Source organism: Tyto alba, unplaced genomic scaffold (assembly GCF_018691265.1).
Source record: "Tyto alba isolate M040663 unplaced genomic scaffold, T.alba_DEE_v4.0 Super-Scaffold_16, whole genome shotgun sequence".
NCBI lineage: Eukaryota > Metazoa > Chordata > Aves > Strigiformes > Tytonidae > Tyto > Tyto alba.
Window position 1 is genome coordinate 27565867 of NW_024881278.1, and position 14600 is coordinate 27580466.

Sequence of the window (14600 nt, forward strand, 5' to 3'; positions counted from 1 at the left end):
AGTAGTTTAGCTACACTAACAGATGTGTAAATCAAAGAGTATGGGCCTCTGGGGATGTCCTGATAGATGTGAACACACTAAACGTCACCACTGTAAGCAAGCAGGAGATGAGGCAGTGAGGAGTTGTCTGCTAAATTTTGCCTCTGTTTAAACATAAAATGTGTCATGAAGGGCACAGTAGGACTTTTATAGCTTAACACATGTACCCCAGCAGGTACATGAAGCTATTCTAGATAAGCTCAGACACAGCTGGAAAACAATTCATGAGTCCCCCAAGGAAAATTTCACCTAGTCAGAAAATGAATCTGTTTTTCTCCCTATAACTTTGTAATGGTGAGTGCCAAAGACTTTGTAACATTCACACAGACTGCCTGAATCCTGCTGACGATGAAAGGCTAAGTTCAAGCTTTGTACTTCTGTCATTGGCAACACATTTCAGGGCCTCTACAACCAAGCCAGAGGGATTCGCTCATTGGGATGCCTGACCCACAGGGCAGTAAAAGTATGAAACAAGCAATGAGGGCAAGTTCATATCTCAGTAGGGCACAGTTGGAAGACGGTTCATATTGGCAGGGCCCTAGCATGGTTATTACTCTATCCCTGCATAACAGTGCAGGAAGATGCTGACAGATCAGAGCACAGGCGATAACAAAACCAACTGTCTCTCTGTGCATTCAGCTGTTAGAAACATAGTTTAATTGGTTCCCGCTGTATACACGGCTGCAAAAGTAGCAAAGGACTGAAGTCCCCTCGTGTTTGGTCAAGATCTTGCTTTCTTTCATCTGTTGTGCAGATGCTGATGGGGTCACCTGCCTGGAGGGGGTCAGGATTCTGCCAAAGGGATTTAAGCAGGGTACTCACAGTCCAGGCATCCCAGCTTAATGGTCAGTGACTCAGTGAGAAAACCAAGACTGTCTGCACTAGTGGATGGCCCCATTCCTGACATTTGTCAGGAAGAATGATATCCTGGCAAACCTTCCCTACAGATGTATGCTGTTTAATCTAACAAATCAATGCATTCCACCTAGCTAGGGCAGATCTCTTATAATCATTATCAACAATACCTTAAGTTTCATACTCGGTGTAGGCAAAAACTTAAATGAAGGGTAGGGACTGGGAAGAACTGGGGATTATAACTAGAGGTTCTGGTAAACCAGAACACTGATACGAGGGAGGGAGAAAGAAATGGGAGAAGTACCTACTCTACAGTAAGGTGATATAATTGCATTCTTGAAGAAGTATAACTTTGGTGCATATATGGCTTGTTTACCAGGCGGGATGTTGTTATATTTTAGTTTAACTTCTATGGTTTTGTTAAACTAACACTTCAGAAGACAAAGATAGCTAAAAAAAACGGGTCTCTAACCTACTTGCAGTGAGAGTATTTATACGATAGTACAGACTGCCATCAGGCTGCAGGCTTCTGAGAAAGCTATGCCTCAGTTTCCCAAAATGCTAACTCCACTAATATTTGTAAAGTGCTTGGAAATTTTCCAAAGGAAAGTGATGAATACAAAGAATAAATTGCTACTATATATACGTGACTTAACCTCAAATATTTGTATAGAATATGATTGCAAACAAAAAAAAATTCTCAACATTTAACTCCTACTGGTTAAATAAGAACAGTCCATTGAGATTGCCCCAGCTCCAACAGAAACAATCTGACTAATGAGCATATAATACCCACAGCGTTCAGGATTTGAATGTACAGAACTTACCATATTGTAGATTGATGATTTATCTATATGTTTACAGAGGGACTGGACTGTTGTAACATTCTTGGGGAAAAAAATAGCTTTGTGTTAGAGGGAAACCATGTTACACCTCTACAAGAGCCCAGGAAACTTCTATGCACAGCTCAGCAGAAGCAAGGATGCTTATACAGCTCCACAGTAGTTTAATTCCTTCTTGAAAAGGTTGCTCCCTTCAACCTGACAAGTAAAGGAGCAGAATTGGCAGGCTGATGCAGAGCAACATGGAATTCCCACGTATTTCTGTCATAGCCTTCTGGAGATTTGAAAGAAAACAGATGACAGTGAAGGACCAAAAGCGTGCAGAGAGATTAATGATTTTTCAAGACCAGCCTGAAACATCTAAAAATAGCTTTCCTGAAATACTTGTTATTTATGAAAATATCAGCAACAATCACTGTATTGATGAGCAAGCCTGTTCAAAATATTCAGCTTTAGAGAAATATTTAAATGCAAAAGAAAATGCAAAACATTTCTAAAAATAATTGGAGGAGCATTAGCAAATGAAATCCTTTCTACAAAAAACTGTCACTGTAATGCACTTTTGAACTGGGGAGCAAGGAGAGATGCTGGTCACTTTTTTCACTGACAAGAAGACACAGACAGTGCTAAAAATGAACGTATAGTTTCTTTACGTGCATTCCTGACACTTAAAGGACTCTAAAATGTGAATAAGTTTCTGGAGGTTTGTGATGTACCTGGTCAGGGTCCTCAGCCTACATCTTACAGGTATGATTCTCCCTCATAGAATAGTTGAAACATCAGAGGATCTTCACAGTCATTTCTCTCTCAAAGACGACAGGAATATAAAAATGACTACATAAAGTCAGATCAGAAGTTCATCTAAACCAGTACCCTATCTCCAAGTAATGGTCAGCTGCAGATGGTTAGGGAAAGCATATAAAAATACCATATATAGTCTGATCCTACCCCTGCTCAATCCTTTTAGTTGTTTAGGACTTGGAGATGGGAGTACAGCCAGATTATCATGTTTAATAGCTACCAGTGGACCTAGCCTCCAAGATTTTTCATCTCTTCCCACAGTTTTGTCTTGGGAGAAGGGAATCTTGCCATGTGATATTAAACCCTTGAAATGTATCCTTGCATGACTTCTTCACATTGAAATCCAACCTGGATTGTCCTCTTTGGCAGAAATGTTCCTTCTCCTTTTGCATGCATGTTTCTGTGTGGATTTAATTTATGAAAATGTCATGAGAATGCATCTTCAGATCAGATCTTAAAAAGTTAAATTGGACCTGACCACTGTCTTCAAGGATGAACAGGGCACTGTGTAAATTTCTGTCTCTTAAGACTTCATGGCTCATTAATTCAGTTGTTTAAGCAGCTAAAAACATTGCTCCTCCAAATAGCAAACAAAATACAAAGCCCCCCAAATCAGGCTTGTTCACTGCCTTGAATAATAAAAGTAACAGTAAAAATGAGTCCCTGTTTATGCCTTTTTAAAAAAAGTAAAATACCAAGGAGACAGAATAGAGTAGTTGGGTCTCACAAACCAGCTTTGTCCCCAATTCAAAGAAGAGTTGTCCTGGCACATGCATTGCCTGAATTTAAGTCATCTTGGGACACAGTGAATAGAAAAATACTCTTCAACAAAAACAAATGCAAACTTCAAAGCTCATGAGCAGAAATATCAGCTTCAGTGATTATTACTTTGAAGCCAGCAAAACTGGGAAGTGAGCAAGCACTTGTTATTCAGAGAGGGAGCCTACTGCTACCTTGCTGCCAAAGTTTTTCTCAGCTCCTCAAAGTTACCTCTATTTCCATTTTCACACAGTCTGAACACATCCTTCTGATCTCCAGCTCCCACTCCCTGAATTCCAGCAAGCCCTCTGATCTCCTCCTGTTCTTATCTACTTTCTTTTTGCCACCTTAAGTCTCTCTAATTCCTAACTTTAGGGAAACCATATCACTGGTGTAAGCCTGCCATACTCTCAGAATAACTTTTCTGCTAAATCCAAACCCCATAAGCTTCTCCTGATCAGTTTGTTACTCCACGTTGTGCCAAGTCTAGAAAACTCCTACTACTAGAAGACATTATCTGACACCATAGAGATTGCCAGAGAAGCCAAAATCTCAAATGTTGAAATGCCATGTGGGAAACTGAAAATACAAATCTAACATGGAACATGAACTTTGGGCAACATACAAACCGGACACAAAGCTGAAGGAAGGGAAAAGCCTGTTTGACCATCATCAGGTACAGATTTAACACACAGCAGTAAGAAAGCTTGCGGCTGCACTACCAATAGCACTGCTCAGTGTGTGATGTGTTCAAGGGCATGTGGCTACATGGTTCTTAACAAATCAAAACCAGGTACATCCTGGACATGTAAAGAAGAAAAGAACATGAGTACAGGACTAACATATCAAAGCTCATGGGAGCTTCCAGCAACATGGGACACATTCCTCTGTGAATTCTACTGCTGTAAAACAGCAGAAGCTCCACTGACCTTCAGAGAGTTACACTGCTGTAAAAAGTATGTGAGAAGAATCAAATCCACTGTGTAGATTTGCCCAAGTCAGTTGGCCAGCATTTCAAAAGCAACTTATAATTTTGGCTGTCTCAATTTTTGAGTGTTTTGGTGCCTTAACAAGACACTAAAAATAAAGAGCCAAAATTACAGGTTACTTTGCACAACTTGGGCCTCAGTTTCTCTGGACCAAATTCTGATGCTACTTGAACTTACTTGTAATTGAAGCCTGGAATAAATTTTCTGAACAAAAGAGCTACAAAAAACTTTCACTAGTACAGCTGAGAGCAGACATCTACTGACTGTGCCTCAGGTCATTCGTTACCAGTCTGAAGACACCGGGCCAAATCCTCAGCTGGAATACATTTGTCATAACTACACTGTTGCACCCTATACCTATCGGCAGTGGCTGAGAATCCAATCCAATAAATCCCATTTAACTAATTTACATAGCATTATGAAATTTAATACCTACACAGAGCTTGAAAGATAACGAGTCTTTGGCCTACTCAGAGTAGTGGCAAACAGAAGTAATTCACTGTTAAGTGGAATTACATAAAGATGGGAAATTAATCAGATCTAATGCAGGTTATTATATATACCGAGTCCTACTACTATCAGTTTTCTGCAAATGCCTCAGTTCAAAGGAGTGTGACATTAAGGAACATAACTGGTAAAACAGAAAAGCCATAATAGACACCACTGTCAATCATCAACACAACAAAAAGCACAGGAAAATATACCTCAACTCTTTCACCCAATGAAAATCAGAGCAGTCAGCTTTCTTTTAATTTAGGATCACACTGCGCTTGCCTGGGGGCTGCAGGAGCAGGGAAGAGACAGAGGGTCAGATCTCCATAGAAGTGACCCAGGTTTGAAAACTCACAGCAATTAAAGTGCTGAGAGCCAAATCTCCCACACATCCTTCCCCTAAGTGTCAGGAAATGGTGTCCCCTGATTGCTCATTCACTAGGTCAGATGGCTGTCCTGGAGGGACTAGATGGGTTTCTGGGATTCCACTGGACCGTGGGGGAATGTCATGTCAACGAAAGCAGATGGAGCAAAACCAAACTATCTAGGAGATGCCTTCAAGATGCTGTTCAACTCTTGCTGTATCTCCCTCCCAAGAAAAGACAGTCGGTGCCTGCCATGTCTAGACTTGGTAAAAAAAAATTTGCAACTGATTTCAAGACGAACAGAATGATCTCCATGACACATAAAGAGCACAACTAAAATAAACAGCAGCAATAGCAGCAGACCAGTGATACAGTGTGGTAAGGCCACTAGGATATCCAGAGAATTTGCTTACTCAGCTCTGTGAAACCATGAGACTGCACTTTGTAACACATACTATAGACTTCTAAAACCTCAGAGTTGCACTGTGACTGTCATAAGCTCCAACGGGGAATTGATTTCTGTTTCACAGAGCAAAACTGAAAACATGTCTTCCCTGTCCGTACTGTGTTTGATTCTGTCACTTCAAGGGTCAGTGTCCACCAGAAGAAGAACTAGCAATTTCCTGGCTGGTATAATCTCATCCAAACTTAAGAATGCTGAGTGATGACCCATGAATTCTCATGAGACACTAAATTCATCTCCTGCCAGATCAGCATCTCCTTCCTCTCAGTGTGTAACTTTCCCCCTGAACCACGACTAACAGCCCACAAGGAACTTCCAGTCTGGCAAACCCTTAAAGGTAGTGTTGCTCACTGTTGGAATGCTGAACTGGAGGACAGAAAGAGGAATCATGAGATGGAAAGGAAGCAGTCAGCTTGAAATATCCCAAATCTGGAATTATCTCCTCCTTAGTTCCAATTCTCACCCTCTCAGCTTTCAGCAGTTATGTATATATTAGATCTGTACTGTCCAATGAACTTCAGACAGACTAGATGCTGAACCAAGCAAAAGTGTCTGTGGCTCCCAGACACTTGTCTTGGCTATGACAGCTCTCAAGCTTTTATTGGGGCATATAGGTTTCTAACAAGTTACTACATTTCTTATGGATTTTTTTTTCTTTCGCGTTGACAGACAATGTGATTAGGTTATTGCTAAGAAAACAAAGCAACTTCTTGGAAAGGGAGCTGCTAGGCTACTGGAAACAAAATCTAATAATAAACAAACAATGGGCAAGAAAATAATTCTGATATACCATGGTAAAGCAACCTAGATCTCGAACCAATTCCTTCCAAGTCTGGAGACTTCACTTTTAAAGTACATCCCTGCAGGATCTGGCTCTGAATACACATGCTCCCTCGCACATGCAGTCAGTATGGTTGCTCTTTCTCCAGCTCAGCCTAGCTTGTTTTACGTGGCATGGCATGGCATGGCATCCCTTAGTGGTGATTAGACCTCGTACATCTGCCCAGTAAAGGCTACCCTCATCACATTAGCCAGCACAGTGGTTACAACACCCTGCAGTTGCTTTCAGCACAGCTAACTAGACTTGCTCAATTTCATTTTGCAAGGGAGATCCCTGCAAAACTCCCTTCTCCCAATCCACACCTTTCCACCTTCACTTCCTTCTCCCTGCTGCAGCAACCCACTGTGCCACCCTCAAGAAGAAAAGCATTTTCAGACTTACTCCGTTACCAAAACCACTCAGCCCAGGGAGCGCTGACTCGCAACAGCCTTTCTTGCGATTGCTTGTTGGCTGAAGCCAATTACTAACAGCACAGTGCATTAGATTGTGCAATTCACATGGCTCCTGCTTCTCAGCCCAGTTTTGTGTTTATGTTCAAGGGTGTCATCTCTCATTCCAGCAACTGCACAGACCAACCGCCCTCTCACTAGCAAAGAGTTCTCTAAAGTTACAAATGTTAGCTAAGTATGTCAGCTTCCACAGAAGAGGCATCAAACTCTTCCACCCACCTGGGGAAATGAGCTGTTTCTGTCATGGGTCTCATTAGAGAAGAAGCCAATGAAGACAGCTGCCTCCACAGCTGTTCCCAGAACTACTGCCATCTCTACTCAGGGAATGAAGAAGGGACATCCAGGTGTAAGAGGTAAGGTTAATTATATGGATGCAGCACTGAATTTTAATTGTAAATAAATACAGCTGAGTGTCCCCCTGAAAATACCACCTTTTTATGGAGTAGGCTTGGGAATCTCTGGATTGTTGAGGTAAAAAAAAAAAATATTAAGAAACACTAGCTTTCCTTGGGATTTGCACCATGTGTCTGTAGCAGTAACTTTGCAGTTTTTTCACAGGGAGATTCTCCTTGTAATAGCTGCCTCCTTCATGTATGACCCTGTTACTGCTAGTTTTTGGATGAGACACCTCCTTCCTCTGCAGAAGCAGTGGGTTCTTTGGAGATCCCTTAGTATCAAGTAAGTATAGGCTCAAGGCACTAAATTTGTCAGATTTAGCAAGCAATATCCCACACTCCTGTTAGGATCTGTTATTGTCAGTAGCCTGGCAAGGAGTGGGAGAGGACTTCATTGTCAGGGAGCCAGGAAATTGCCTGTTGTCCTCATAAGGAAAGAGGAACTGCTTGATGCACAATATGACAAGGCATTAAAGAGGTAAAAAAGAAATCCTGCATTGTGGAGTTGCCTAAGGAAGTTGGGTTTTGCCTAGGGCTTATTTGGGATTTTGCTATCCTGCTACCAGAACATGAAAGAGCTGAATTTCAGTTAATTTTGCAGTCTTCCAAAGATACATTCTTTCTTTCCTCTCTCCCCTTCGACCTCCCTCATCCCCTGTCACTCCATCCACATACAGAAGCGTGCAAAAGCCTGCACCATCAGCCCCCCCTACATACCTTTGGGAGAAGAAATCAAGCTAAATGTGAATCCTGTGTGCTGCCAAGCTGGCTTCAGGATATTTCAGAGGAGAGGGGAAAAAAAGAAAAAAAAATAAAAAATAAAAAAAGAGGAAGAGAAAGGCAAGCAGTACTCGCAGGGATTTGTTCTTGAAAACAAGCAAAAACACAAGATTTGCTGCAGCAGCTGCACTTACAGTGTAGTGCCCGTGTCTCTGTGTGGTTCCTCCCTGTTCTGCAGTCCTATAATCCACATAGAGAAATGCCTGTGCCGCTCCTCTCGCTGGCAGTGCTGCTGTAATGAGACTGGGACTGCTGCTGTTTTCACTTTCAGACCAGCCTTTCTCTCCAAATCCTCTGACGTCAGACAGCCTCTAAGAGATATTTATGGAATGAGAGATCTAAAAGTTTCTCTAGGTAGAGCCCAGATTGAAGTTTTTTGAGTTTTGTAATTTTTACACTTTTGGATAGAAAACCGCTCCAAGGGGGGTCAGGGAGGAAACAGTGGGGAACTACAGATGTGGTTGTTTAAATCCCTGGCAAAAGACAATCCCTGTACTTTTCTGCCCATGGCATATTATATCCACACCCAGGATGTAACTATCTGTCAGGAAAGTCCCCATTTGGAAAGCAGTATTTTCCAGTCTCTCAGCTGTGCCTAAACAGTGTTCAAATCAAGCCTGGCAAAGAGGTATTTCATCCCTACTGCTCCCCCCCTCCCCCAGCCCACAGACCTCTGCTGTGTCCAGGCTTTGACTGGATTTAACTAAAACAGGAGTGAAACATCCTCCTTCAGTTTTGCACTAACCCCTTCCAGCTGGAATCTTTTCCCAGGCATGTGGGCCAGCTTCCCTCCTAATTTCAAAATACCTTCTAGAAGTGTCTTATCTCAGATGAATACCAGCTCAGAAAATTAATTTGATCTTTGATCTCTATTATGCTCTGCCTATTTGCATTTCTATTTCTATTTTTCCATTGGTACTGTACAGTACAACACGTCTCACCTGCTGTGAAAGCCACTTACAGAGTTACGCAGAAGAAATGCTAAAGCAAAAACTGAAGCAGAAGTATTAGCATTAATGTTAAGCAGTACTTGGAAGAGTGAAATGCTCTCATGGTATAATCCTGCTGAGGCAAGTGATGATAAATTTGGACTGATAAGGCCTCTTTTTTTTCTGCATTTATGAGTTGAGCTTGGCTATAAGCCTGTAAGTATCAGTAGTCCCATCTAAGACGTGAGGAAATTGAGGCCTGAAGGTGAAGTGATACATCTTGAAAGTCCTTGAGTGAGCCTCGCCTGATTACAGACAGACTTAAGAAGTTCAGACTTATTCAACATTTTCTGGAGGAGTCTACAAATGTGCTGCTATTATAAGCAACTGTTATTTTTTTTTTTATACTCCATCATTTCCATTTGTAAACAGTTATAAGAAATATGTGTTTTGATACCACCTTTGGAGATGTGCATGCTATTTCAAAATGTAAAGCCAAGGTTCTTTTCTGTGCAACTTACTGGCAGAGCAAATTTACCATCTGGGGCTGTGTGGATTAGTTTTTTTTATATACATATGCTTTCCCTTTTCTACTCTACCATCACCACCTTTGGGCATGAGCCATGGCTCTTTGAAATCAATAAAAATAATCTGATCAACTTCAAAAGGCTTAAAACCCAGTTTGTTCTGATAATTTTCTAATGGCAGCTAGCCCTATACATTGTCATATCATCATTATGACCAAAAGCCTTGAGATAAATTCTAGAAGAAAATGGAGCCTCTCTGAAAAAATTTCCACCTTTATACTTAAAAGACGGGTCTAAGAATCTGGCAGAGGCAGGAACAAGAAAATATTCCCAGCCCCAAAGCACTATTCTGTCAATCTAAGAAATGAAAATGTTTTCATATACAATGAAAAAATAATAAAAAGAAACCACTTTTGACAATGCAATCCAAGCATTGAACAAGTGGTATTGATGTCCCCTCTGGCTATCAGATTTGTCACTTGTCTACTTAAAATCAGGGAAGATAATTCAGGGCATGAGTCCAAACCCTGCTGTGCTGCATACTACTCTTTTTGAAGATCAACCCTGGAGTTACGTTGCTACCTATCGGTAGCTTGTCCCACAGATACCCACAGGGAACTCTGAACAGCAAAGTGACTCAGGGCTTCTCTGTAGGATACTAGAGCTGTTCCTTATGGGTAGTTTCACCTCCCACCAGCTTTCATTGACTCAATTCCTGTGGTTAATAGACTCTCTAAAGTAAAGGCTCCTGGTGTTTGCTGAAGATGAGATGGTTATCCATGACTCCTCCTTTCTGTTTAATTTATAGGATTAATGTACATCTTCTCCCTAGAGAGCGGAAAAGGAGGAACGTGGAAATCCTGACTATCACACAGAAGTAAAGCATTAATAACTACAGCCTGTATTACAGTGCGACCCAAGCACAAACATGATTTCTTTATTTCAAAAGACTTTGCAGCAAGACTGAAATGCCAAGAGACTGAAATGCTGTTTACCCATACATATGGATATGGACAATGACAATGAAGGCTGCTATTAACCTGTGTCCAGTAGTGCATTTCATTTCTGTCCTGAAGGGACATGTCTCTTAACATATAGTTGTTAAGGTAGAAACATCCATCCTGTCAGGAGTGCTACAACATTCCAGTTACCACAGAATAAGACAGTATCTCTATGATCCTGTTGCATTTCTGTATGGAAATTAAAGGAAAAATAGCCAGTTTCATTCTTGTGTATTCATAATCTCTGAACTGAATCACATAAGACTCCCGCAAGATGCAACAGGAGTCTTTTTCAAAACACACCACCATGATATGAAGAGCATGAAGATCCCATCTGTAGGCAATCTGTACTTCGATTTCTTGTACAGGAGAACCCTCTCCATTGAACTGGGAGTGTACACGTGGGAGAACAATTTGCTTCCTTTTAAACATAATTTATTTAAAACAGTATTTCTCCCAAAAGATACTAGAAGCAGGCACTTCAGGGGGGTGAAAATCAACTTTGTGCACCAACACAACATAAGCATTAGTCAGCCCTAACAAACAGAACAGAGTGAGACCCTCTGCATTACTAGTGCATGACTGACAAAAAAAAATACAGCATGTTTTCCTCAGATCCAAATCAGCCTCAATACATGTTCACATGAGCAACTATAGCAGTCCAGTTGTCACTCCCTTAGTGCTACATAACAAAATAATAAACCAAAGGAAATGAAACCATATTAAAATTCTACTCTTGCCCATAGTGGAGCAGACCATTCAGCTCTCTAGCCTAGTACACTGCCTCAGGCAGAGGTTAGATACCTGATGATTCAGAGAACAAAGAATGGAAAACACAGTACATCCATCCAGTTTGGGCTGGAATATTACATAAGAACCATGGGGTAAAGAGGGAAGCCCACAGTTGAACAGTTTACACCCCAAAGCATGAGGTTGTTTCAGATGCTCGGATTTTTCCCTTGCACTGGTATTGTTATGAATGTTATTTCTGCATATATTTCAGTTTTGGGAACCTGCCAGGTTTTTTTCCAATCCACTGAAGTCAGGAAATGCAAAGTTATGGCATATATTCAAAAGAATAGCACACACCAAAGCATGCAGAGAACTCTATCTTTGTCCTCAGATGCACACAGCCTTGGCCATAGTTTTTAAATCCACCCGGTGATTTTCTTTTCATTTTGCATGACAGAATTTATTCTCTGTGTACTTTTGGCCTCCAGAATTAATTCTCCACTGCACTGACCAGAGTGAAACCACTTACAGATCTTGCAGATGTCTCATTTCCAGGGCCTGAAGCAGCACCATGGCTTACCAGGTGCTAGTAAACAGTTTAAGCAATGGGAAGGGAAGCTGGTGATGTGTTGCAGATACACGTGTCAGCAAGAAGGAACATTCTAAGATACTGCCACAGCTATCTTTGTGCCATACAAGGGATTGTACTGTGCATACCATGAAAGAGGAAAGGGAAGGAAGCACTTTCTGGCACTGTACCACAATGTACCTGAGAAGTCTCTTTAACCACACAGGATCATGCAGAGGATTGTAAGTGTCTGAGCATCATATCCATCGCACTGGATAAACCTGTATTAACAGCTAGGCAATGAAGTGACAACATTTTAGACTCAATTTCCTCCAGTATCAAAGTCAGCAAGAAGTGAGAATCAGTGGAGAATGAGGCTCACACAACTTAAGGAGTGCTTCCAATTGAAAGTAGTGCAGCGTTAGAAGAAGATTTACAAGGCCCGCTGTAGTGCATTGCTACTGAACTCAGGGACTGAGGACAGACTGAATTCCTCAAATCAAATTAAGCAGCAGTCTTAGCCTCGATGGAGAGTACTCATACATGAGGGTAGACATAAGGCAGCATGGACTGAGAACACCCTGCCTCCATCGCGGGCAGAAGAGGAGGCAGGAAAGAGTGAGCTCTGTCCCACACAGGGGGTTGTGGCTAGGCTCTGACTCCTTGCAGCAGTCAACTAGACCAAAGAAAATTGAGTAGGCCAGACTATTTGGACAGTTGTAAACTAAAATTCTTCTGCAGATATATAATATCAGAATTAAACAACATTTTTGTAATATATCACAGCCCAACTAGCTATTCCCAGAGCTAACAGATTAATTTTGTTTTCCACCAAAAACTATACAGTGAATTCAGGTTAACCACTGTCCTTTGAGAGCTTTGTGGGACAACAGTTTCTTGGCTTCTTTCACACAAATGCTGGACTGACAACTGTTAGAGCACAGATGGTTCAAAGAAGCCAGCGATACGACTTGGGGAAAAAAAACATATGCACACAGCAGACAACCATGCAGACAGAAATGCCACCAATGATATACCATATTAACAGCAATCATCATGTGTTACAGAACATCAGGGGAGACTAGGTTGGAAGAAGAGTTAAATTATGTGGACTTTATCATATTTAAGTGTCTTGACTAGTATATTTTTTTTCTTTTCTTTCCTAGACATTCTCTCTTCTTGCAAAGGATTTATGTTTAAAAGACTCCAGGAAGCTAAGATAGCCTATTAGACTAGCAATTATCCTGAGTCACTTCCTACAATGGTTTAAAACAACTTTTCAGAAAGTCTCTTCTGTGGGCGTGGATGCAAGTACATCAGTGGCCCACAGATCTGAACCAGTAAACCTGAAAGGAGTAATGGCCTACAGCCAACTACATTACATTTTTAATAACATTGAAAGTACCAAGGTTGGAAAATCAAAAATTGGAAAATTAAAGGTATCAAACACATTATGATATGGATATGTTTATCTAATACCCATGTAAAACATCTGTGGCAGAATGTGGGATGGGACCCAGATGCCTGCATTTTAGTTCAAGACATTTAGCTCAAGACAACTCTCTCCTTGCAGCTCTTGCCACTGCTGATATGAGCCTGATGTATGGCATGAAGCAAGTAGCTATAAAATGTGAGCAGACAGTCAGAGCTGGTGCTGTAATTTTGGCACTTCCACACTTTTAGGTGTTTTGGTTTACCAATGCTTATGGTCTTTACTGTTGTTCTTTCTGTATTATTTGCTAATTAAAGAAAAAAAAAAAAAAAAAAAAAAAAGCAAAAAACCAAAACTACCAGCTCCAGAACTTTTGTACATACATTCCTACTGAATGTATGAAATATCAGCATCATCCCTGAAGTCTCCTGAATACAAGAGTTTTGCTCTACTGCTGTCATGTCACCATACTGCTCTCCTCTTGTGAAGTTGCCATTTCAAGATGTAATGCAGTTTGACCATGACATACACAAGTTTCTTCTCAGGCAGGAAAACATAAGGAAGTTATTGGGTTCTGCTTCTGAAACATGGCATAGTATTATGGACATAGGCACAAAGAGTTGGCACAATTATTCTTGGAAAATTTATGAACTGTAGAGACTGGTATGCTTGAGCCCCAAGTTTTATTACCAGACCAGCCAAAGGTGACCTTGTGTGCCTTTGGTTATCTCACCTGCAGAACAGAAATTAAGACAGCCTGCCTATAGGATAAGAGCACAGGATCTTGACTGATAATGTCAAGAAGCACTTAATAATCTTTTATAACATAAGAAATTAAACAAGCAAGCAGAACAAGATGAAACCATAGTATTTAGGTAGTCTCCTTTGTACTTATTAAATACCAAAAATGAAGAAATAATTCTCATGTGACACACATTTATTGCGAACAAATGTTTCTATCACCTGCACAATAGTCTATAGAAATGAGTCAACTCAGAGAATTAAACAGAAAGCCACAAAACTCCAGATTTTTTTATTTTTTTTTTATTTCCAGATCAAATAAAACCTGGTCTTATAAATTAATTAAAGTTTGAAGACAGAATATTCATTTGAAGAATCCAGTTTTGGACTGGCCTTGGGGAGCAGTGACATATGACGGCAGTATAATCAGACTTCTGGTGAAGACAGGAAAGAACAACAGCTTTACAAATCTATGCTAAGAGCATATTGACTCTCCAGAGTCTTAGTCCCTGTTGATTTAGCCATGGTTCAAGATACTCAATATCCCACAGCACCAGGTTTTTGTGTTTGAAGCAGAGCAAATAAAACAATGAGACACCG

At 40.8% G+C, this 14600-nt stretch overlaps 1 protein-coding gene across 3 annotated transcripts in view; it reads right to left on the minus strand.

Moving 5' to 3' along the window:
* Positions 1–14600, minus strand: part of DAAM2 (dishevelled associated activator of morphogenesis 2) — a 228943-nt gene that overhangs the window by 200463 nt on the left and 13880 nt on the right. Inside the window, exon 1 of one of the 3 annotated variants that reach the window (XM_042789300.1) lies at positions 8205–8308. The exons of the other annotated variants lie outside the window; for them this stretch is intronic. The gene's annotated coding sequence lies outside the window, so the exon portion shown is untranslated. Of the gene's footprint in view, positions 1–8204; positions 8309–14600 lie in introns of those variants that run through there. 3 annotated transcript variants of the gene reach the window in all.